Here is a 22,838-nt window from a genome sequence, read left to right on the forward strand (position 1 = left end):
GAAAGAGCATCATTCACTCATAATGTACTCTGACCATATGTGAAGACGACACACAACTGCACTCCCTGAAGAAGGCATGATGTAACAAATGTTGGGAATGAGCCAGTGTTGCAGACTCCAGGTCCTTTTAGCGTTGCTTTATGATTGCATCCAAAGAAAGCACTGACAGCAGGAACAGTGGTATTGAATGTCTAGGTTATACCAAGGAGCCAGTCTGCATCAAACTTAGTTTCTTTAGGTCAGATCTATTACACTAACTTGGAGCAATTAATGAAGTTATCCTCATGGAGGAATGGAGCAGAGCAAACAGTGCAGAATGGGGAATTACAAGGGGCTATGCAGAACACCTTGAGAGTAATAAAACCCAGATACTTGGCTGAGCATGTCAATTGTTCTTATTTAAACACACTTTACAGGAAACCTTATTGGAAACAATCCTCTCCTGTGCCCCAGTCAGTCTGTGCTCCTCTAATAGTAGGAGTGTCTGCTATTATTAGGGGCAGTTATTGGCTGCTAATGGTTCCCCACTCATAGGCTAAAATTGGTAAGATATGGTGGCTTTGTCATCTGTATGATGATGCTGGATTGTTTCTAGAGAAAAGGAGCCAGAATTTCCTAGTCCATTACATTGGCATTTCTAGCAAGCACTGCTGGCATTTTAAAGAGAGAATAGTGGAATATTTGAATCATTACAAAATGATGCCAGAAAAGGAGTGACGGAGACCAAGAAACAGAAAGAAAAAGACACTCAAGATCCATAAATCTACTAGAAGTCCCCGAATATAAAGGCTGGGGAATGAATGGCATTCACACTGCTGTGTTAGAAAACAAACTGTATTTAGTCTAGGCAGCTAATGAAACTGGAGGTTCTAACTTCTGTTTACTTTCTGTCACCAGGCAGAATCTGCTGTATCTCAAGTTGAAAAGTTCATAAACTAAACATTATTTTAAAAGTTCAAGAACTACACACACATCATTATATAATGCAAGTGCTTAGTGTCCAGAATACACTGAAAGTTTGCCTCTTGACAGTCCTAAAAAGGCAGAAATATTTTTAAAAGCGTTGATTGAGCATTTTGTATCATTACTAACAATAGCATTCTTTAGTTCTTTATAAATGGTTCTTTGCTTTTATTTACCTAACATTAAAACCCTAATGGAAATCATTTCTTAACTCATTTATATCTAGTTCAAAGTATTAAGACTAAGAAATTTCCTAAGAAAGAACATATTTTCTAATGAATCCTCTCTTTTTTTAGCTAAATTAAATGTTCACTAGAGAGCTTAAAGAAATGTTAGGATGAGTTTTAAAAACAATAAAAAGAGCTTCTGAATATAAGCAAGAACTCCTGAGCATGTGCCAAGAATTTTGCAACTTTATCAACATGATTAATAGTTTCATTTTGAAAGGGGCCATGTACACATACAACCCTGGAACTCATGAGGTCCCACACATGCAGTCAGCAACAGCAAAAAGAACTCAGGAAACACTACAGAACTAAACAGCAAGAACTGTTCCCAGCTATTAGAGAGAGAAAAGTGGAGAGCTATGCCAAAGTGAATGTTTTCTCAGAGCTGTATTTTTATGGTCTGAAAAAGCATGTTCAGTGGCATCAGAGCAAAGCAATAAACTATGCCAAGATTAAATCGCAAGGTTTTGAAAATAGCCCTTGTCCTTTCCTTACTCCATACTTGAAAATGCATATTAGGGCTTATTTCCTCTCAAAAGCAGCCTCAAGAATGTAGGGTATATGTAATGGGATCCCAACTGCTAATTAATCAATCACACTCTTCCATTCAGCAATACTTAATTTTACTTGGGTAAAAAGTTATAAAAGATGAACTGTTAAAGTAGAACTTAAAGAATTCCCTCACACTTTAATATTACAAATGGAATAACATTCTTATTTAGTAAATAAACAAATTATTTGGCAAATAGGAAAATCAACCATTACGGGCCAAGATTTAGAGTGAAGTCTGCTCATACCAAGAAATCATTTTTAGAAGTAGAAAGAAAGCCATGTTTCAGTAGCATTTATTCTTCAAAATTTTAGTACCTGAGTTGCATGTGTGCTGGTTATGGCTGTGGTAGCGTTAATTTTCTTCACTGTGGCTAGTAGGGGGCTGTGGTTTGGATTTGTGCTGAACACAAGGTTAATAACATAGAGATGTTTTTGTTATTGCTGAGCAGGGCTTACACAGAGCCAAGGCCTTTTCTGCTTTTCATATTGCCATGCTGGTGAGGCATTTGGGGGTGCATGGGAGGTTGGAAGGAGGCACAACTGGGACAGCTGAACCAAACTGACCAAAGGAATATTACGTAGCTTATGGCATCATTCTTGGTATAAAAAGTTGGGGGAAAAAGGATGGAGAGGGGGACATTTGGAGTGATGGTGTTTGCCTTCCCTAGTCACTGTTATCGTGTGTGGGGGCCCTGCTCTCCTGGGGATGGCTGAACACCTGCCTGCCCATGGGAAGCAGTGAATCAATTCCTTGTTTTGCTTTGCTTGTGCACATGGCTTTTGCTTTTCCTATTCCTACTGAACTGTCTTTATCTCAACCTATGAGTTTGCTTGCTTTTACCCTCCTGATTCTCTCCCAGATCCCACTGGTGGGGGAGTGAGTGAGTTAGTGAGCAGCTGTGTGGGGCTTGGCAGCTGGCAAGCATGACAGCATGTCATATCTCACCTTGACCCTTCTCTCTAAAACTCAGGCAAACCCTCGATAAGAAAATGAAAAAACATTCAATATCAGAAGTTAAGATTTTCCAACAGAGTCAAGGCACTCTGTAAAAAATATTTTCATATTCATGAATTATTAGAATGTCAGACACTTGTTAATTTTTTGTTGCATTATTAAATATTCTTTCATCCAGAAACAAGACTCATCTCTTCATTCTGATAGGGAATTCTTCCTAACATTTCTCAATTAAGAGTTTTTCAAAAGAACAACACTGTAGATAAAAGCAGTCAATCTGTCAGCTACACTTTCTGCAACAATATTCTATTTTTAACAAAAGCTTCTTTGGGACAGACTTCTCAAGTTCCGGATAGGACTGTTGGTGAAAATCTCAATTTAAAAAAACTCAAAGCACTTATCACAAAACATAGCAGGCTGAGATCCAACTTCCAGTAGATTTGGACAATTGACTCAGAGAAAAAGACACGAACACACTCACCTGCTGGGTAGGACACTCACCTGGTTTGTAAGAGAGGTTTTAAATGCCTGCTACAGAGAGAGCTGAACAGTTCATACAAATAGGGGTAGAATCCTATCCATCATTTAGGACATGTGTGCTTCTTGCAGCACAGAAGAGCAAGGACTTGTTTTACAATGAAGGATCAGATCACCAGGACTGTTCATCAAAACCTGTCTCTCATTCCTGACATCTTTTTTTCACTTGTTTGGAACAACACTGAAAAAGATTTTAAGTTTGTTCCAATATAAAAAACCTCTTTTACACCTGCTGTACTTGAAGCTCCCAATATTCATGTTTCTCCTTGAGCTGTGTGATATCAAAGAGTGCAGTTTTCTGCAGAGGAACACAGTATCACAAATATTATAGATAGAAACATATATTTCTAGCCTCACTCTCAACAGAGGCTAGTAATATCAAATTGTACACAAAAGTCCACGTCATATTAGGATAGCTTCAATTTATCCACTATCAGCATTATCTCTAGAAGTTGGCTTAGTAGGTCACCTTGCAACAGATACTCTCATTCCACTCAATTCACCTGAAGATGACGGGGCATACGTAAACTTCTGCCTAGCTAGGGCGAAAAGGGCTTGTATGACATGCACTACCTTGTTGGGGCTTCACAGATCCGACCTCTCAGAAATAACAGGCTGAATCCACAAAACCCAAGCAAGTCTTCTCAAGTATAATTGAGAAAACAGTAAGATTATAATTGTTAATAAATACATTACTGTAGACATAAAATTGCCCCAAGCCTTTAACCTATAGTACCCCTTTGCTGTACCTGCCCACTCCCAGGTTTAGTGTCCTGCGTTGTTTCAGGATTCTTGCAGGATTCTTGCAAATCTTCAGGTTTAAGGTCTTGAACTACTTCCACAGGAATTGTTTCCAGCTCATCCTTGGGTCTAAGACTTAGAGTGTCCTCTACAAAGTCTGAAATATTTGATTCCTGAAGCCTATCAGGTGTAGGGCCCCAAGCCTTATCTCCAAGAGCCAATTCCATTGCTCACCCTGATGCAGCAAAAGGCAGAGTGCTCCTTGCAAAGCAACCTGGTAATGAGAGCTTCGTCACTCATAGGGAACAGAAACCTGAACCCTGCTCCCAGCAAGTAAATAAAACAAAAACCACATCTGGTTTAAAATAGTCCTATTTTAAAATCACCACTCTGAGTAATCTTTTATTTCACTCGTGAGCCGTACCTATTAAAGAATAGATTTCATTTTATTTGGAAGAATTATCTTTAAAGTGACTTGCAGGTAAAAAACAGCACAGTGGGTCCTCTCATAGGAGAGCTCTAGACATTGCGGCAGTGAGACAGAGCCAAAACTGACACAAATTACTCAGGATTACTGAGCTTCAGCTCACTGATATTGGTCTGATCCAAGGAACCTTTTTGAAGCTTTCAGTAATCAGCTCTAGAGTTCAAAGTAACTGCAAAATGGGGACAGGAACAGATGTGGAAAGAAATTTCTTCCAATATGCATAGATGGGAAGGAAACTAGATCTCAGCCATCATGTAAGGGAGACATTTTTTATGATGGCGGTAGTGGGGCACTGAAACAGATTGCCCAGAGAGATGGTAGATGCCCCATCCCTAGAAACATTAAAGGCCAGGTTAGACGTGGTTCTCAGCAACATGATCCAGTTGAAGATGTTCCTGCCCATTGCAGGGGGGTGGGACTAGATGACCTTCAATGGTCCCTTCCAACCCAAACTATCATATGATTCTATGAAACACTTGATACTAAACTCTGTCCAGTATGATGGAACTTACAACACTGTTGGAGCTCTCAGGCTCAAAGGTCAAGTAACATGAAGAACAGTCACCCAGTGTGTATTCAATTTAGTGGTACATCAAACACAAGATGCTATAGTAGGAATTTGCTAATTAAATTTGTGCAATTTAAGCAGAAGATGATGCAAGCTTCTGATAGGGAGATTACCTATTGAATGTATGTGGCCAAATATGTAGTACTAGAAAAGAGTAAGGGAAATGGCAAATGGAAAAGGCAAAGAGCAAAACCTAGCTACATCTTCAATTGACTGAATATATTTAATTAACATTTTTCTGAACTACCTGAATTGCAATGAAAACATATATTATTTGACTTTCTAGGAAAAAAGGAAATTCCATTTTTGCCACATCTCTTAAGGTGAAAGCATACGTCTAAAAAACTTAAGTTACACAAACTGGGGTTTCATTATGAAAGTATTATGGCAACTTAATTGTTGGTACTATCAATTATTAGTAATATTGCTAATAGGGCTCAACTATTTTCCTGCAGGATTAATTAGAAGAGGTAGTATCTGGTAGTTTATATTAATAATGCATGTAGACTAACAGTAAACCAAATATTTAAAATTTTTTATTTGCTTAGCATGCAAATGAAACAACAAGCTAACATGGGTTAAACTTTAGTCAGTCCATGATTATTTCTTCAGGACAACTTACACATATCTCATTGCCTTTGCAAATTGTCCAGACAGATATATATCACAGAATCTGTATCATAAATATTAAAAACAGTAGGATAACTATTTTGGATTGCTGATTCAGAGGAAAAGACATGGAAAATGAAAAATAAAAAATGCCACCGGTATCATAAGTAGCAATGACATCAAAACATATTTTTGGTGATTCTTCCCATATCTAGAAACAGATACCTTCTTGTCAGCTTTTGATGTTATTGAGAAAATTTAAAACTCCTCATCCTTTTATTATTTTATTCCATTCCACTTCATATTTAATTTTTTTTACTTTTGGAAACAATCACATATAAATTAGAAAACAATGCACAGATTTCTGCATATTATATATAACACATCTTGATCTCGGCAAAGAGAATATTTTATCTTCTTATAGAGTTTGTTTTCTTTCTTCTCAAGTAAAAACAAAGTCATAAATTTAAAAGCATCATGACTAGAGCCAGTCTGTGTATCTAAAACTCCAACAGAAGTAAGAATAAAAATGAAACATGTTTAACTTTAACAAGTCTTTGGTAGTCTACCATAACAGCCGATTTCTTTAGATAAGAGTGGAAAGTATAGGTTATTCCACAGATGAAAGAAGTAGCATAAGCTGCATATAAGGAACAGAAAGAAACATGCCTTCAGAATTAAAGATATACTAAGTACCCCACTCAATATCCTTAATTTGATCCATGTTTTGTGAATAACTATGCTGCCAGCTAAAGAAACAGATGGATGACAAAGTGATGTGGACACAGTAAGGAAAAGACCCAGAGCACAGGAACTGTGGGGCAATGTATGAAGTTTAGATGTAGAACTGATGGAGAGTACTACAAGATAAAACAGAAATTTTCCCAATATTTTGAATAAATATATATTTACTCCTTAATAAAAAAAAATTAGTGTATAAAATTTTATATTTTCTTCGGTAAATTATGTACACTTCTTGCACTACTGTTCTTAACATAGTAGACAGATTTTAAGTCACAGGATAAAAAGATCAAATGCCATTTTGTAAAGCATTATAAAATGAAACAGGTCTCAAAAAGAAAGATCAAGAGTAGGATGCACTGGTTTAAAAAACGATGCCTCTACATCCCCTCCTTGTAATGGGACAGCTGCTCACAGCCCATGTAGAACTGTGACGCCGGTCACTACATGGCATCAGTTGCCTCTGCTTCAAGGGGGCAAGAGCCCTTCCTTCAAGATACTACAACTCTCACTTGTGTCTATCAAGTCTGCATTCCATCAAGATCAGGGAAACTCACAAATACAAAAGCTTGTAGCCTTTGCAACCATCTCCCACAACTTATATACCAGGGCACTATTTCAGAATCTCTGATAAAAGTAATTCAAACATACGTGGAAAAAAGATATAAAGTCATTTGTGAGGGCAGTGAGTTGTGTCCTTGAGGTATTTTTTTCCTCCTCAAAATAATCCATTACTTACAGCCAAGATGACAGATCCAAGAGGGGAAAATGGCTGTAACAAATCGTGCTTCTTTATTCCTTAAATTTCTGGGCAGAAAAGGATATTAAACACCAAATGCACCTGTCAGATGTTCAAGAACTTCATATTTTTTCTCTCCCTCCCTGCCCATTTAACACAATTAATTAATAGGGTCACACACAGGAGAGCCCCTCCGCTCCCTGCTCACATGGCAGACACCACCACCTGACACACGTGCCTTGCACTCATGCTGAGGGAGGTTATGAAGAAAATTCTCCTGGTTGCTTTTCAAGCTGAATAAAACAAAACACGGCATACATTTTCTCTGGTTGGACACTCATGCTCAACTTGGTCTTCACAGAGCTGCCCCCACACTTGTAGGACACCAAAGAGATGGCATGAGAGACCACACTTCCCCCACATTTTTTATTCCCACCCATATTAACCTTTTTACCTGTTGATGTCACTGCTCAAGGATAAGGCCCTCACCAGCCCCAGAGGAAAGAAGGGTCCAAACAGGACCCAAGGTATCCTGCTCCTGGTGCACACTCTCTCCTCACCCCCTGACTATTGAAGGCTGCTGCTTCTCACCTCAAAGGCTTCTCCAGGGTGGCCCTCCTTGCTATGGAAACTCACCCACACCCCACACATCATGAAGTCCATCCCAGTGCTGAAGCCCTTGTCTCAGCACTTGTCTCAGCATTCGCCAAATTTTCATCATGTTCTGACTCCCTCTCATTCCTCTCGCTATTTTCCTTGCTCCCAAACATATGGTAAGAGTTTCAATATCAAATTTAATATTTCAATTTAGCAGACATTTGAATCATCTGGGTAATAATATACTGCCTTTTCTTTTTTCTTTTTTTTTTTTTTAAAGAATATGCAAGATATTTGGCAAAAAAAGGTGTTATATAAATCCAGCCTGAAAGACTTTTTGTATCAGAAATGAAGAAGAAACATAAACACAAATCCCAGTACTAGAAATATTGCTATATAATAATACAGCTTTTACTTTAAAAACCCCAAAAACCAAAAAAGTGAAGAAGATGTACTTTTCAAAAAAATTTGAAAACAGTCTATTCTAATTCACATAAATATTTTAGATAACACTGAAAGCAGGTGTCTAACACACTCCAGAAATATTATGCACTCTATTTTACTGCCTGTAGCACACAGAAGATGGTATTAATCACAGTTAAAAAAGACATTTCTATGGAAACTAAAAAACAATGAAGCTTGGATAAAAAGATTATAAACATACCTACAGTAAAGCAAGGTATAGGACAGTATATTTCTTTTTTTTTCCTTTTACTATAAAACTGCTAATATTTGGGACATAATTTTCTCATCACGTTTTCCTGTTTTGTACAGGAGAACTTTAACTAGAATTTATATGCAAAACAACACTGTCATCAGCTGTGAAAAAGAATAAAGATTTGGACATAATCAAAAAGAAAAAAGGTGACTATTTTGGCATTTATCTTAGTCTAGAGGTTAAGAGCCCCAGGTGGATAACGGACAGGCTACAGAAGAAATATATAAGGTTATCAGTGGACTTCAGGTATCTAAAAATCAATTTATTACAGGTAATTATGTCCATACATATCTGTTGCTCACTTGCTCATTTATATTTCTCTATCTTGAACCAAGAAATGTTAAAACACTACCTACTAGGTTGAATTGCATGTAGGTATACTCTCTAACCTAAACTGGAGGTTATTATCTCAAGTTATAGGAAGTTAAAGAAATATTTCTTCAACTGGAGTTTCGCTGCCTAGTCTTATATTTGCAATAAACAGAAAGTCCCTGAAATGCATACAAAGTTGAACAGAGCAGACATCATTTACATGAGGCAAAACAAAACAAAAACAACAACAAAAAAAATCACTGTGACTTGGAAAACGTTGCCCTCCAGAAACTGTGGGGCAAATTCACACATCAGGTACTCACCAGTCTGCCCACAGGTGACTGGTGACAGGGCAAGAGAACTTTTTTTATGTCCTCTGGACGAAAAGGAAATAAAGCATGTATACACACACACATACTATGGATAACTTAAAAAAAACCAGCAAAGCTCAGGTTCAGCTTGCTATCTTAGGTGCTCTACTTCGTCGTATGATCTTCTCATATCAGAAAAAAATTTGCAAGAACAGAGTTTGGCTTAAGTTGAGAACTGCCCATACATTTTACCACATTCCAAATTTTCACCCTTGGTATGTTATCATCACTTTACTACCTAAAAAGGTATTACTTTCAGAAGACAAAAAATGCTGCAAACTAGCATTCATCATGAAGAATGTTACAGCAAACACCAAGCTTTTACTCCACATAGGGAGTTTTCAAGTTCACGTGGGGGCAGGGTGCTCAGATCCCAAAAAACAGGTTGCTCTGAAGCCTGGCCAAGTATTACTGTCTTTGAAGTGAGAGGTTTGAAGATTGACTATAGTAAAATGTTTTCCAATGGACCCTTCAGTGGTTTTGCTTCCTAGTTTTTGCTTGTCTTTTCTACAAAAAGCACATTCCTTTACAATTAGTATTGGGAATGGTTGTTTACCATGTCACATGTTACCTTCAGTTTCTCCTCACTTCTAGAATTTTTTATACTGAAAAGATGGACGGTAGGGATCCTTCATGAGCTCTTTCTTGTTTAAAGTCTTCGGGAGGGGAAGGGAAGCAGGGGAGACATGAGACACTATATTCCAAGACAAAGTAACAACAAATAGTCAGTGAAGACAAGAAAATAATCAGTTTAGTGCTCAGAATTTAAAAAGTAGCTCACTTAGATATTTTATACATTAAAATGTTTGTCTAAATGGGAAACATAGTTCTAAAACCAATCGCTTGATGAATCTGGTGGTTGTCACCAATTTCCAAGATTTATGGTGAAAAAGAAAGAGAAGTGTCACTGCTCAGAAAAGCATAAAAGTTGATATTAGTGACAATTAAAGGTATGACTAACAAAATGAAACTGCAGCCTTTTCAAACCCTTGATCCAATGCTCTCTGAGGTCTGAGTTCCAAGACATCAATTTTTGGATTCTGTGAAGAAGTCCTTGCATTGTATTTTTATTTGATAGAAAATTACACCTAAGTTTGTTACATGCAGACCATAGTACTAACAATACAGTAAAGCTCACCATGCACCATCTTACCAATAGGTTTTTTCAGTGTAATGTTTCTTGGGAATTACAGTATTAGATTAATGAGATGTGCAAATGTTTTATCAACTCAGTCTCCAGAGCAATGAGTCACTCCTAAATGCAGAACAGCAACAAAATTAAAAACAGTTTATGTGCTGCTGTATTCTACACCCCATAGGTATAGAACATATGATTTCGATAGAGCAGAACAGATTCAAAAACGTTCCATCGAAACAAGAAAGCTGTAAAGACACAGAAAACACTGCAGCAATGTGTGCTAAATCTGTGCACAATAGCTAAAAAGATGCTGTTAATGCTAAACAGCTCCAGAAACATCAACTGAGAAGAGTCTGACCATCAGACACAGGTATGAGCAAAAGACATTGTTCACAGCAACCAGCCACAGGTAGTTAAACGAGAAAGCTGGTTTACTGATGTTCCCCCTGTGCTCAGAGGAGAGTAATTCGGAGTGATTCAGAGCAGAAGACTAATTTAGGCAATACAAATCAACTTCTGGAAAAGATGGCCTGTCTCCATAATCAAGCACACACACAGGAATGCTGCTAGCTCGGGTGAGAGCTCAAACAGCACTTTCTGCCCTGGCTGACGCCAACAGCATTCACTGAAGGCAGATAAAATGAGCTAAGCAACAGAGGCTGTACCAGGTTCTCCATTTCTCCTAGAAAAGCAGGATAAAAGCACAGAAAAAAGGATTGTAAAAATAGAATAGTTCAAATTGTACCCTATCTTCTCATGAAAAAACAGACAAGTTTGCAAAGTGGATAGTAATTAATAGATACTCTCTTAGATGGTAAGTATGTACCATATAAGGAAGAAACAACATTTACCCAAATGCCTCAGTCACCCTCATTTATGGTGCCTAGAGACCTAACAAACAACAGACTGCTAGCAATCTGATAAATCAGTTCTATTCAGAAATCCCTAGAATACTCTATACAGCAAATGGGTCGTACAAAATGTTTATGGGCACAGTGGGAAAATTCACTTCGTTTACCCTGATATTCTGGGTTTTCTGCTTAAAAAGGCTGGGAATTTTTATCTGTGCTTATAAATCAACTTAATTTCCATGTCTATCTGCTTCCTAATGTATCTCATACTGAATACCTGCTGATATCACAATTTACAATACATTTTTTGGCAAAACATTAATTCAAAACTGGATTTAATTTCTCCTGCTAGTAGCTAGAGACGTCCATGCCCCCAGCACAAGTGTGAAACTATTGGAGAAATGTCCAGCAGTCCCAGAGAGAGAACAGTCCAGCCATTGCCCAAACTCAGAACCTTCTGGAACACACAGCAGATTGGGTCTCCTTACAAACTCACTTCTTTCCAGGAGAACTACAATAAGGAGGTGAGGAAAAAGGTGTGTTCACACACATTTCTGCTTCTCATGGTACAGGTAGGGTGGGCTCCAAACTCAAGGGCTTCCTGCAGTTTGAACAAAACCAGAGAGACTAAGACATCCAAATTTGATGGGTTTTGGCATGATAGGGATTTCAACCACACTCTTCAGCCCTAGGCTGTACTGCATATAGTATACATCCATGTGACTGTTCCTATGGTCCATTCTATGGCTAAGAAGCAGCATGCAGAAGTTGACCTAAAACAGCCTACCAGCAATGCAGAGGGGGACTGGAGAGGACACCTGTCTGAACACAGCATCCAGACCCTTCCCCTCACCACCAGGTGAGCGGCCCGTGCAGCCTCCCTGGCCCAGCAAACCAGTGCAAGTGTAGTTTGGTGATTTACAGCACTGGTAAATTACTCTTCAGTGGCTCATCCTCTTGTCTGAGGGCTGTCTCCTTGCCTCAGTGGCTGGCAGCACTCTTATCAGCCAAGTGCAAAACAATAAGAAGCACTTTCTCAAGATGGCAGAGATAGGTTTATACACATTTCAGATTTTCATAGTTCTGGTTTGGGGATAACTTATGTAATAAAACTGATGATGTATTTTAAGACAGATCCTGTCTTCCTGGAAATACAAGGGATATTGTATTTCCAACTCTTGAATGACCACTAAAATACCATTTTCACAGAAAAATTTAGTGATGCACACACAGTTAAACAGGCTTGAAAGGAAAGTCCAATAGTACAAACAAGACCAAGTTAAGGTCCTGTTCTGCACCTGGAAGAACAATTTTAGTGAGAGTTTTCAAAAAGCCTTATAAAGAGCTAGTAGAGAAAAATCCCTGAGTGATACTCAGATTAAGCAGAGAGGTAAATGTTTGCCAGATTAACTGTAAATTGCAGCTGCTTGACTTCAAGTATGTGTTCTGAAAAACCATGAATAACACCAGTCTTATAAATACAGTGAACTTTCCTAGTATGAAAAATAAAATCTTATGTGTGTTGCCAAAAAAAGTCTGTTTGGGAGCTTTCTGTTTAAGCTTTGTAGTGGCTAGGAATAGGATTTCCCCCAAGTCCACTGTCTACCAAATATTAAGGCAATAGGAGGAGGTCATTCAATGACTAAATCAAGAACTCTTCAGATGCGTAAACTGATCCAGAATTTTAAGCTGACTGACTACAAATTTCCCAATGGTGGAAAATGAAAACTGCCTTGGAAACAGCAGAAATAAAAATTTCATCTGGCCAAGGTCTGTCTCTTTTTGTAAATGGCCTGTGGAACGAATAGTACAAAACAGGTTAGTATTTTACAGCACAAAAATTAGACAAATGGAAAAGATCAATGCCATTTTCTGAACAACATGCTTCAGTCTTTAGTCAGAAGCACAATACAAGCAGATACATTTCAGAGCAACCCCAAGGGAACCATCAGAGAAGAAAAACTCTCTTTCCAACTGGGACTTTTTTCTGCATTGGTGATAAAAGTACAAATGATACACACATCTCCCAAAATCATAATATCTCAAACCCTTCTTGGTCCCATTGATGATCTTTCCCTCTTTTATTTAATGAAACAAACACTGCAACAGTAAGTTTCATTATTATTTCATCTCTTGGTAACTCTTGGTTAAATGTAAGCCACCCACAAGAGCTTTCCCACATCAACAATGAAACAACCATAGTTATAGTTACAAACTACAGTTACAGAGATATGATGTACCAAAAATACATATTTTCTATTGGTTTTGAGCTCCATCTACCATTAAAAAAAAAAGAACTAATAGGACGTTCTCTAACTGATATACATTTGATGCATGATGGAAATAAGCACTGGATTTAGCTGACCTTTTGCAAGAAACTACAAGGTGTAGGATAAAGAGTGTGTGATATCAAGGAGACAAAGGGATTTAGCTCTGGACTGATGTGATGAACCTAGCCACAGCAGAAAGCAGATTTGTGATAGAAAGAAGAATACCAGATTAAATGCTAAATTCTGAAGTTCTGTTAAACAGGATTTTACTACACTGACTTTTAGCCATATAATGGGACAAAATTAAGTAAGTTCTGAGTTGAACTCTGAATAGCAAAAATTTGTAGGAAAGATAAAATGTGATACTGCAGTGTACTTCAAACTGCCAGGAGTTTTTCTAAAATAAATAAATATCACATGGAGGCTGAACACTGTGCAAAATTTTCAAGCATTGGTCTAAGTAGCTGTTGTTTATGAGCAATTAATCAGTAAGACTAGAAAAATCTTAAACCTTCCAGAGCTAAGTTGCTTCCATAAAAAAAGCACACAGCACCGTGCCAATTCTCTCACACTATCTCCAATGAATCACTGCTTCTTAGGCCTCAGACTGATGCTGTCTCTCTTCCACTTGGCTGTATCATCTCATTCCAAGGCTTTATATCAATACCACAGTTTATCATCACATTTATTATGTAACATGTTGACTAATTTTATGCATTCACATTTTAAAGTATAGTAACAGAATAGCTGGGCAAATCTGTTGATGTGCTTTCATTTCTTTGTCATGCTGTAACAGCATTTAAAATACTGTTCACTTTTCTCAGATAATAACAGGAACTTGAAGATTTTACAAATTTTATCCTTCAATAACTTCAAACTGCTTATGGAGTTTGAGCAAACATTATTTCTCCTAAGCATGGGAAATTTTATTTCAACATATTATTTCAGTACATTATTTAATAATACAAGCAGCTTAGGAAAGCATCTTATTTCCATTTCAGTTTAAATGGCAGATGATGGATAAATTGTAGCTAATGTTGGAAAGAGATGTGTAAAACGAACAGACTCCTGATTAAACGCTATTACTAACTCTAGCAATTTCCTTGGCAATTATTTCAAGGACAAGGCTGAAACAGTCTTTAATCTTTCCTTATTATAAGCAAACATTTCCTTGACACATTACTGTTTTCAAAAGAATTCCTAAAAAGTAAATAAGGTCAAAGAAGTTGGACAAAGGCTGATTTATTTTTCAGAGAGCTACACATGCAATAAGATGTGTTTAGAAAAGTAGTAAGGGGAATAATAAATACTGAATAAATACTATAATTTTCATCATTTTTAGGGAAAATAAATCCAACTAGCTATGCTTCATGGTTTCTAGAGGAGCCTGCATTAAGCTCAGTGCCCCCTAAAAGCTGGGTCTGATAATGACATTTTTGAGAACCAACTGATCAACCATGGCCTAAAGCTATATTTCTAATATAAAAGACACAGCATTTAAAGCTAATTTGGCCTAAAAGCAGAAGGCTAGTTTTCATCCTGCAACAGTCTCCCCAAGTTCAATCTACAAAACAACTGAAAACTCAAAACCACCACTGGAGACAATAGGAGGAAACCTATCAAAGGCATATCTATATATTTCTGCCTTTTTCTACTTCACCCATATTCTCCTGTTTCAGCAACTCACTTGTTTGCAAGAACCAGTTCTCTCTCTTTCCTACCCAAGACTTGATTAACCTATGAGTAAACCAGCTGTTGAAAATCATTCAACACATAGGGGACTATAGGTTTATGTGGAACTTAGAAATAATACTATGCATCTCAACAGTATTATTAATGACCTACTTTGGAAGAGGTGGAAGAATTGAGATATTTTACAATATCAGATTTTAAGGAAGTGTTTTTATATACCTAGGATTGCTTCAGGTCCTACCTAATATTCCAGCAAAGTCTGAGTGAAATGGCACAAAAAAGCAGCATTCAAATCTACAGGAACATATAATCAGTGCTGGAAGTACTGTCTAAGGGCATAGCCCAAGAGAAGACAGCTCTGCGCTGCTACTGCCCACAAAACTGGCAATTTTGTGACTAATTGGACAGAAATGGCTCTTGTATATGTTAAAATGTATCTACTTAGTGAGGGACGAAACAAAACACTCCTGAGTTAAACAGGAATGTACTGGTGCAGTGTCATGAAAGGCAAAAGGTTCAGTAAATCCCTCTGGCTAATTACAAAGTATCTTTCTTTACTCCCTGAATCCTGACAGTGACTAGGAGTGGCCCGGCTTCACAAGGGAGAGAAACTAAAGCTGCTTGTGCACATTCCAACGGGCAGTTATTTTCCCTTGAAAACACTTGCATTTTGGAGCAGAGGATGACATTTGCTTTACAGAGGACCAAGCTGTTCCCTTGTGTTAGGTGTTTGTTCCCAATTAAAACCATACAGCATCAAAGCAAACCCTGAAAATCTGTGCAATATTTAAAATTACAAAAATCACTTCAGATTTACTTTTCCATAAAAGGAATTATGCAGTTATGTTTATGGTGCACTTATATGTAATTATAAGCTGAATTTTGCAACTGACTTATAACATCTTATTTCTAAAAAGAACCCCCATATTTTAAAGTCTTGTTAAAAAAACCTTCCAAGTAAATAGACTCACAAGAAAATGTTGTGAAAGTACTGCATAAAACATTTTCAACAGTCTCTGCATTAGCTATAATTAAATATGTGCATCAGAACCCTTGCCCCATCACAGATACTTTGTATGTTTGTGTTTACCATAACTAGAAGACATTTGATGATAGCATATAATAGACCTTGCATCTCACCACAATGTTCAAAATTATTGAGTAAGACAATGCTGCATACAAGAACCAGTAACCACAGTGAAATTTCTGGGAGAAGCAGGGGAAAAACTTAAACAAAACACTTGATTTTCATTCATTCCTATTCCTAATTTTGATCTTAACTATTTACTACTGTGTAGTTTTTTTTCTTGGAACTCCTGCTATCCCCCACCCAATAGACAAGCAAAACCAGGCAAGGAGCTTCTCACCAAACATGTAAGGCTTTGAGAGGTTCAGTTCTTGCAAACCTACTCTGATTAGAACAAAACTGAAAGAGAGAGACTGTCAGAGAGCAGTAATGAAGATATTTGGCCAAAGAGAAAGCCTAAACACTGAGTTAAGCTAATCCTTTCTTCTCGTTTCATACACCACCCACTGTGACGGAAGAGTCTCCCACTGTATATTTAGCAAAGTGGCAAAGATCATTCTTAAACTTCAACAGTTTGTCTAACTGCTTAAAAACTCCTCACATTTCTACCTATCTAAATAACCAAGTCCTTACCTCCTCCTCCTCTGCAGAAGTCCCACCCGGTGCAGAGATACACAAGTACTGCCACACCCTTGGATCGCCCTGTTGAAAAGGGGAGCACCTGATGCTGCCAAACTGGATTGAGTGTAGGCTCTGATGGATCCTGAGCAACTGGAAAGTCCCATTTCTCCCCTACCTCTCAGACTCAGAGGAGAAGCACATAGACAGCACGCAAGACAGCAGCAACGCGAATACCAAAGAAGTTCCAACAGCTGCCACTAGTAGGCATGCCACTCACCCTCCTTCAGAACTCGAATCTCCCCTGTTCTCTCGCAGGAGGCCACATAGGACCTCTCGGACACCTTGCAACATACACCCATCTCCTCAGCAAGATCGAAAGCAATGCTAGCAGTCATCTCAGAAGCCATCACATATCAGCCCCATCTTTGAGATTTCTACTGCTGCTTGGAAAAGGATGTGTTGACTTCAGCTGCATACAGAGTAACATCAAACACGTACACCCATTCAAGGCTGTAAAGAGAGTTCCTGTCCTTCAATTTTTAACAAAGTATTATTCAGTTGTTCCCCCCTGTAATTTTCTCACACCCTGATACAAGAAGAGTAAATGGACATGTAAGAAGAGCTTTATGATGTTTTGCCTGTTTGTTTTGGTTAAAGGGTGTGCGGGTTTTTTAAATACATGGCAACATTTTGATTTCTATTCTTAGAAACCATTTGAAGCAAAAAGGGGCCCATGAAAGAATTGAAGTCCACAAATGAACTTCTTTTCTGCTGGGTTTTTCTCAGCCATCTCCCCTCCAGTCATGTCTGCCAAAATCCCATGCTTTATAGGGGCATCTGTTCTATTCTCTCCAGGCCAAAAAAGGAGACTTTTCAAACTCTTTCTACAGCTGAGGAAATCTATAGCTCAATGAGCCTAATGCAATTTTTTCCCCCATGTCTGCAGCTCCACAACTGCCATCAGAAGGGAAAGTCCTTTTCTCCTCCCTCTCTTTCTGCAGCCACACACTCCCAAGCCAGGCCTCTTCTAAAAGCTGTCCTGCTCCCACTCCCCATCTTGCTGGTTCTTACCACATGACTGAGGAACAGATACAAGCCATGAATGAAACTCTGCATCAGCTGCTGAACTGACATATTCTTATGAATCCCTGCACTGTTCTAAACGCTTCATGCACACCTTCTCGGTGAAGTTGGTACACTTCACACAACAAGAAATACATATAAAACAGTTGCTTTCCCATACTAGTACTACTCCTAGTGACATTACGTAATTTTGTATCATAATAAAGGCAGTCTCACTTTATTTGACTAAAAACTGATTAACATTGTATGATACAAACAGCAGGTCACCCTGAAACTGCATTGTCTGCCCACAATTTAAGGTCACGCACTGACCTTAAGAGCAAAGTTTGGTTGCTCTCACTAGCACCCGAACAGAGCAGTACAGACATCATACTCCATATGCCAGCCTCACTGTAAGGTGAGCAGTAGATACATATTTTTATGTATTAAAATCAGTGTTTGTACAATACCTCCAAAAATGCCTTCATTTTGTTATGGGTAAAAGCTAAAGTCTGAAAAGTTCCTTTTTTTTTTCTCTGGAAGCCATACACGTCTCATCATTTGAGGCACACAAAGAATGTAAGAATATATCAATTTGCAAATTAGCTTTTTTTGTAATTATTTATTTAGATCTTCCATCTAGCCACAATCTTGTTCACATATAGTCTTCAAGAAGCAGAAATAGCTTCTAGCAGGGAAAGCAGCATAAGATTGTTAGTACTGGGTATGAAGACCAAAGCTATCTGTGCCCACTCTATACAAGCTCTTTGTGGCTCAGCCCGTAAATGCATTGCCTCACTAGCAGGTTGCACATATGAGCTGAATACATAAGCTCTTCCCCTTGTGAAAAGAAAAAGAAAAATTAAAAAAATCAAACATAAGCTCTACATCAGGAAAAAAAGGCAATTAAAATAAGAGGAATACATGTCTGACATGGCCGAGTTCTCTGGTGAAATCAAGATTAAGAGGCATGTTTGTGAGCAAAACTAAGTCAATATTTTCAAATTGGTTTTTAGTGCAAATCTTAGTTTTACCATTCATAAAATTCAATAGGTAATTACACAACTAAGCAAATGTCCTTAGAGGAAAGTAAAAGAATAATGAATTCCCTACCTAATTATTTATAGCTATGTTTTTGAGTGAACACAGTGTAACAGGCATCAAGCCAATATTTAAAGGCAAAAAAACAGATTTGTAAAACCTTAAATATTTCTGTAAGCCAGTCCATAGACTACAGCCTATTTTACAATCTAATCTGCCCTTGCAACACATAAAAATCCCAGCAACTCAGGCTGCCTCTATGATTAATCATTAAGATTTAAAATAAAACCTTGACAAAGACAGGTCCAGAAGCACAACCACAAAATACGTAATGCTATCAGAACATGCAATTTGCTTAAAATAATGTTCCCGGGAAGCACCATAGTGTTGTGTGCAAAATATTTTGTCTGATCCGTATTTTGAAAAAACCCTTGGGAACAAAATCATTACCAAGCATCAGTCAAAATAGCAACAAGTAGAGATCAGATCCAATTCAGTCTTTCATAACTAACCCTCAGAACAAGCTGCTTATCACTCAAAGCTCAAAAAGATGATGAAAACTATATAACACAATGTCCTTTAGCTCCCTAAAGACAATTGATTAAATTCAGTTAGGAGCTGATTGGAGAGCACTGATGCTTCTGCTTTCCAAATACACGGCTTAATTGCCAATACAACTTCACAACAAAACAGACAGGGAAAAAAAAGTCCCTCTCCTGCTACTGAAAAGTCAAGAAATAGCTGCTGGCAAGTGAAAGAAAGGCCAAGTTGTTATTTTTTTAAGCTCCGATATCATCAATAAAAGGAGACAAAACTAAACAAACAATTTTTTGTAACAAACAAATAGAACATGAACCAAAACATTCTTCTAAAATCTCTTGGGTTTTCTTAATGTCAGAAGGAAAATTTAAAGTATTAATCTATATCAATACATAAAACTCCCAGCACAAAGGAGGCTTAATTGGATTGAAAAGAATGGTTTTTTAAATTTGTATATTATATACAGATGCTCTTGCTCCATTTTAAGGCTTCTTCTATACACATTAGAAACAATACTGGATAGATTGCTCTGCTTTCTTTCAACACTCTGCAAAACAGACTTAAAAGGAAAAGATCACTGTGCACAGAATTTGCAGAGTGCATTTTCTTCTTATACAACAGCAGGAATTTTCAACCAATTGAGTAAAATGTTACTTTGTTCTCTCTCATTCAAATAAAATTAAGTTGGCATTATTTTTACTACTGTAGCATTTGGTATGTATAGCAGGAAACTGCCAGGTATATATTGGAGCTAGAGGGGCATATGTCCTTAAGGAAATAATAAAATGCAGACACAACAAAGCTTTATCAATGTAAGCAATAGACACTAAGTCGCTCCCTCCTGTAGCAGCTCTAACTTAAATGCCCAGCAACTTTGTAGGTGCAAAAGACTGAATCCTGTATCTTTGCTCTTGCCAAATACCTCCACTGATTTCAACATACATAACATTTCTTTAGGATTAGACATATTTGTCTCTTTTATCCAGCGCCAATATATTTCTCTTTTAGGAAATATCCACTTCCCATTGATGCTGATGACAACCTGCATACCTTTCACAGCTCTCCCAGTTTAAGGACAGGCCAGCTAAATATTACGCAAAAGCACCTTCCAAACATTCTTTCTTCTTTATGAAGAATGTAGACAGATCTTAGTGATAAATGTTCAGGACAATCCAAGGATTCTTTCTGGAGTGCAGAAGGGAGTACTTGTAGAGATGCACACAAAAGTTGCAGGACAAGTTAAGAAGTAAACGGGAAAGGAGATGACAGGAACCAATGGGGGGAAATGAGGTTGGAGGCAAAAAAGGCAGCTATAAACATCACAAGTATTGTTGAAACAAACAGGTTGTGTGTATCCCATGTCTGCATCAAAACAAGTGCCAAATAAATCCACAAATCACTTTTTTGCAAAAACTCACTTCCTGGTTTTAAGACAGAACTCAAACAAAATAACAGAAAATAAAGGGTCCATCATTGATTATACTGGCTTTGAATTCATTTTTCCTCTCTGCTTTTCTGCCACTTTCATCTACATTGGGAAAAACACATTTTCTCCTGCAAATAAATGATTATTACAAAACAATTCTGTTCATTTATACCGGGCAAAATATCCCCCAAGACAGACAGGAACAAGCAATGTGTAGCACCAAGGTAGTTTCTGGGAAGGACAGAGCAGCTGAGCCCAAAAATGACTGCACCCATTTTGTTTAATATCTGGGACACTGGGCATCCTGGTCATCTTGGCAGCAATTCTTTCTTACTGCAAGAGAAACCAAGCTGTCCCAGGAAAAGAATCAGAGCAAGAAAACCTGTTGAAGATGTAGCCAAACTCTGAAATAAACCTCCCAGAAGTAACTGTGAAGAGGCATTTCTCTCATACTTCTGCTACAACTTGAACAGCTCTGCCTGCACATTACTTGCTTGGAATGTTTTGTGGGCATTTTTTAAAATTTATTCTGGACAATGTCACATAACATATATTTATTCATTAATTCATTTATTCATTAACATCTCCATTATCTTCAGTGACAATAACATCACAAGACTGAGTTTCACTTCAGCAATCTATGAAATCTCTGATTTTTCGCAGAAGCCCACTCACCTTTCAATCATTGGTATTATGTCACTAAAGTAATTACTAAATTTGGGTTTATTTCATGGAAATATATAAATCTCTTCTGTAAAAATCAACACTTGAGGAATTCACACTCCATGCTCCCTTTAGAGACTTCGGAAAGATACAGGCACACTTAAACTATAGCTCATCAACCCTGTTTTATACATCTGTTTTAAAGATTTGATAAATCATGCCTCAACAGTCTTTAGAGACAGTCAGATCTCCATTGACTACAGGAGTCCACCTAAACATCTCTATATTCTTTGATGATCCACCTCCTTGTGCTACACATCCTCTTTGCCCCGTTCCCCCTCATGACAGCAAGAGGAGATAAACTTGAGACCAACTTCAGATTTCATTTAGATAAACAAGAAAGGCAAAGAAAGAAGCATGTGCAGCTGGTGTAAAATAAACACTCATACTCTGCTAAAAATGTTCCAGGCTGAATGCAACATCCACGAGGAGCTAAGTTAAACAACAACACAAAATTCCTCACAAAGATTCCTTGGAACGGGGAGATCCTGTTGCTGCTCCCAAACACGACTTGAACTGTTTTTTTCAGAGTATTTTAAGACAGGACAAAATGTCACAAATAAGTAATTTACTTGATCTGGGGTTTATACCTTGATATTGTTTACTGCCACTGAGAAATTACCATGATCAATTAATACTTCATGCCTATGTCCAACCGACACTGAAATGCAATAGGGGCCTGACTTTATCAAATCCACAGGCTATCACAAAACCTATCAACATGGTTACACCAGGACAAAGTAGAATTTTGCAAACAGAAGATGTGTACTGATGCAAACAGAAGATGTGTACTGATACAATCAATGCAACAACAGTGGAGATGCAGTTTTGAGATGAAGGAACATGCGTAACAAGCAAGTAGAGAGGGAGGTGTGATGCCTGCTTGTGGTTAAACCAAAAACTCTACCATGAAAGCTCCCAAATTCAAGAACCCCTCTGAAAAAGATGGCAAAGTCTGTATTCACAATACCATGACTTAAATCAACAGGACACGAAGAACTGTGTTTTGGACTCTGCACAGGCTCAGTCACTGTGAAGCTCTGCATATCATTTCTGCTCTCCAAGTTGTTGACGATCACAAGCACATCAAAACACACACTCCCTCCCCAAAAGCACAGTCTCAGTAGCCCCATTCTTCAGCCAAAGACCACACTGGGCTCTGGATACCCTCCCAGATACCTCTGTCAGCCAGACTGAGCTGTCTCCAAGCACCCAGTGGGCTGGGATCTCCATGAGGTTCCATTTGGATCTCTCCTTCTGAGGAAGAGACACGCAGACACCGGCCATGGGAGTCTACAACACCACCCCATCTTTGACAGGCTTTTTTCAA

At 38.0% G+C, this 22,838-nt stretch overlaps 1 protein-coding gene across 7 annotated transcripts in view; it reads right to left on the bottom strand.

Annotated features, from left to right (window-relative positions):
- Nucleotides 1-22,838, bottom strand: part of CACNB2 (calcium voltage-gated channel auxiliary subunit beta 2) — a 258,775-nt gene that overhangs the window by 223,803 nt on the left and 12,134 nt on the right. The window lies entirely within an intron of this gene.

Source organism: Corapipo altera, unplaced genomic scaffold (genome assembly GCF_003945725.1).
Source record: "Corapipo altera isolate COAL_440 unplaced genomic scaffold, ASM394572v1 63, whole genome shotgun sequence".
In the NCBI taxonomy this organism is placed as follows: Eukaryota; Metazoa; Chordata; class Aves; order Passeriformes; family Pipridae; genus Corapipo; species Corapipo altera.